The sequence below is a fragment of the Hibiscus syriacus genome, unplaced genomic scaffold (assembly GCF_006381635.1).
Source record: "Hibiscus syriacus cultivar Baekdansim isolate YM2019G1 unplaced genomic scaffold, ASM638163v2 tig00002237_pilon, whole genome shotgun sequence".
NCBI classification, from domain to species: domain Eukaryota; kingdom Viridiplantae; phylum Streptophyta; class Magnoliopsida; order Malvales; family Malvaceae; genus Hibiscus; species Hibiscus syriacus.
Genome location: NW_024061918.1, coordinates 6,802,855 through 6,806,964, shown reverse-complemented (window position 1 = coordinate 6,806,964; position 4,110 = coordinate 6,802,855). Strand labels below are relative to the sequence as shown.

General features: G+C 33.6%; 1 pseudogene; it reads left to right on the top strand.

Moving 5' to 3' along the window:
• The first annotated feature begins 968 nt into the window (after positions 1 to 968).
• On the top strand, positions 969 to 3,800 carry LOC120139425 (annotated as a pseudogene).
• The last annotated feature ends 310 nt before the right edge of the window (positions 3,801 to 4,110 follow it).

Here is a 4,110-nt window from a genome sequence, read left to right as displayed (position 1 = left end):
ATTCATAATAATGAAGATTTGGAGAACGCAATCAACAACTCTTTGCTCACTTTCTTAACTTTTAATTCACTTTCTTATCTTATTGTTTCTCTTTTACCTTTTTTCCTATTAAAAGTATTAATGAATTTAATTATAAAGTATTTGTTATTGCGGTAAAAAAATACACGTCTTAATAATTAAAATAGTGAGAAAGATCTTTTTTATTTTCATTTTTCTAATTTAATTTAATACAATTAGTTGATTAACTATTACTAATTTGATCAGATACTTATATGTTAGATTGATTAACGATTTTAAAATTTAGTTATTGATTATTTCAACCAGAACCAGTTAATTGATTAAATTAATTTAAAATATTAAAATATAATATATCATATAGGGTTAGGATCCACTTACTCTTAGTATAAAACTAAAAGTTGAGATTAACTCATTTTTTTTCCAGTGAATATCTTTATATTTTCTGCTGTTAATTTCAGTATTTGATTTCCTTCATCTACCGATCCTAAAAAAATGTAAAATTTTTTGGTTTTATACTAGATATAATTTGATCATGCCCCTATTATATATATTACATATATATTTTAAACACATTGTTAATAATCAAGACCCAACTATTTTTTAACCAGATTAAACCCATCAAGTTTTAAGACCAAGTCAAATTTTATTCCAATAGAAGTACGTAAATTAAATTTAAATTATTCTAACTAAAAATTATAATAAAATTTTATTAATTCGAAAACAAATGATTTTACCAAATTTCATTCAATTCGATTAATAATTTAAATAAACTAATTCAATCAATTTAATTTTAATTAATGAGTTGAATACCTTAATTTGATGAAAAAATAATAGAAATTAACAGAATCCATGGCCCTAAAAGCCCACAAATCACACCCACTAAGGCCATGATTTTTTTGGGGGTATAAATTTGATCGTCCCTCTCCTGTCAGCCTGCCCTTATACTTTCAGCTATGCTCTGTTAAACCCTCTCCTTCATCCCCTATGTTCTCCGTCAACAAAGATGTCCACCGTGATGAAACCCGTGTCCCCGGCAGACTCATCTTGCCTTGTCTCTTTCCCTTCACTCTTCACTGCTTCTTCTAAAGACCCCTCTCTTATCTCACTTCCTTCAAAACCCATCAACCTTATCCTCTCGTCTTCCTCTCATCCCACCCTCAAAACCAAAACCCATTTCCCTTCTCTACTGGCATTTGTGGCCCAGACTTCCGATTGGGCTCAACAAGGGGAAGAAAACGGCGCCACCATAACCATTGATGATGAAGCGGGAGAATCAACATGAGAAAATGAGGAAAGCGATGGGGCCGCCGAAGCAAGTTTGTCTGATTGGGAACCTGAAGGAGAGGCTGCTGCTGCTGGTTCAGAAGAAGAGGATTCTGAACCTAATGAGGAAGCTAAATTGTTTGTTGGGAATCTGCCTTATGATGTCGATAGTCAAAGTTTGGCTATGCTTTTTGAGAAAGCTGAGGTTAATGACCGAGTTTTCTATTTTGAATCTGCTTAAAATTCCTTTATTTACTTTTTTATTTTCTTCGGTTTGCAGGTTATTTACAATAGGGATACTCATACTGAGCAAAGTCGTGGGTTTGGATTCATAACCATGAGTTCCGACGAAGAAGCTGAGAAGGCCGCAGAAACATTTAATGGCTATGTAAGCCATTTCTTTTACTTGTTTTGCTCAATTTTCTATGGCTGGACTAATATCTATGATAATAAATGAGGAAATTTGAATATATTAGTATGATATATAGTATGTTATTGTTAATCCTATATGTGTGAGTTATCATCGATAGATGAGCCAAATATCTTGGTTTGGTTTGAATGGTATGAGTTGATTACAAGATAGTATTTGTCAATTGGCATAAGTGTTCGAACTCGGGTCCTCTAGAGAGAATACCACTGAGGCCACTCAATGGGTTCCTTTAAATATATGAAAAATCTTGGAAAAAGTTAAGTTTACTTGACTTACACACGTATCTGTGCCTAACATTATTCACTTTGAGTTCTGGTAGCATAGGTATTTTTGGTTGTATACACTTCTAATGCTTTTTCTACTCAAGAGGTATGGTGGGTTGTATGCATTGGTATTTTTGGTTGTATACACTTCTAATGCTTTATCTACTCAAGAGGTATGGTGGGTTGTATATGCTTTATCATTTTTGTTTATGGAAAATCTTATCTAGAAGGCTAATCACGATAATTCAGACTGGCTCTCTGATTTCTCAACTTTTTCTCCTTGCCGTGATTCCTTTGATGTCAGGTTGAGTGGAATTAGGTTTTTTCAAATTTACGGTAGATAGTTAGTTAGAATAGAACAGTTGCAGAAGGGTTTATCCAGACTTATCCCATCCGGAAGATTAACATGAAGTGAAGGCACATAAATATAAGCACGTTGACATCCTGTGGAAAAACAAGTTTTCATTTTTTTTATTAGAGATATTTTCTGTTTGTGTGCAATAATCCTCATTAGGTGTGAAATTATGTTAGTTCATGTTTGATTTGTAGTCATTGATAGATGGTTGAAAGAACCAAGTTAACTATTTCGACTTAGCCATGATGGACCCTTTTATATATGTGGTATTTTGGGTTTAATTAAAGAAAAGAAGAAATTGATCTTAAGTTAAAACTTCCGTTAGCTTATTGGTACCGGATCTAGAAATTAAAAAGTGGGGGGTCCAAAATTATAATAATCTATTTTTTTTAAAAAAAGGGGTATGCAAATTTCCTTATTTTTTCTATTTCCACTAACAAATTAAACTAGATTTAAAATTTTCCCAAAAATAATGGGTGTGTCTATTTTTTTTAAAAAAAGGGTATGCAAATTTCCTTATTTTTTCTATTTCCACTAACAAATTAAACTAGATTTAAAATTTTCCCCAAAATAATGGGTGTGCAAATGCTACCCTAAGGAGCCACTTGGATCCGCCACTTAGCTTACCTTTAAATAGAAATCGATGAATAAGATAAATGCTTGGGCAACCCTTTTGATCTCTGGTATGCTTTTGTCTATGATATCCAAGGTATTTATTACTGAAAAGCTTTGTATTTTGTTCATTTTCCCCCCAAAAACAACTTGTTCTCTTTCTTTCTATGTCATATTGAGATTGCTTTGTAGAAGTACTAGTCTATGAGATACTTGATACGTACTGATCCCATGGGTTCTCCGTTTTTCTTCTATTTGTGTATTAATGTGCTCTGAAGTTTGCATTAGGTGCTTGTGCTTAGTTATTGCTATTTTTAAACAGGATCTTAATGGAAGGCAATTGACCGTAAATAAGGCTTCTCCTAGAGGATCACGTATCGAATGACCCCCTTGTGTTTATGAGCAAGTTTTCAGTGAACACGGTAAAGTAGTGGAGGCTCGTGTGGTCTATGACCAGGAGACAGGCCGATCGCGTGGGTTTGGTTTTGTGACTATGTCCTCAGAGATCGAATTGAATGATGCCATTGCTGCTCTCGATGGACAGGTAATGTTACAGCGTTTTCAGTAAAATTTTTGCTAGAATCTTTCGACGACCATAATTTGCCGTATATCAACGAATGCATTTGCTTGGAAATACATATTTGTTTTAGATGATATTGCAAAGGCACATATATGGTATCCGAAATTTCTGAGCCGGATTTATTTGTTATTGTTGCAGAGTCCGGATGGAAGAGCATTAAGAGTAAATGTTGCAGAGCTAAAACCGAGGCGAAGCTTTTGAGGTGAAATGATTTAGATGAAGATTATCTGGTGCTGTTGGTTTATTTTATTAAGCTGGGAATTTTGGGAAAAGTATATGTATCCTGAAGCCATCATTTAAAGGAAAACTTGTTTCTAAGCTCTTTTCCTCTTTTAGTTTGAATTATTTGATTGGTTGCCGAACATGCTTTAGTTTGTGAATAATAATCTGCCATGCCTTAAATTATTGATGATAGATTCACATTGATTGGGCTTAGACCCAAACACTTGCCTTGGTTGTCTTACAAGACTAAGGGGTTGTTTGTTTGGTTCTGAATGAAATTATTCAGTGTTGAATGTTGAACCGTTCAGCATTCAGACTGTTTGTTTCTCAAGTCTAAATGATTTAGCAAAACAGTGCTAAATGATTC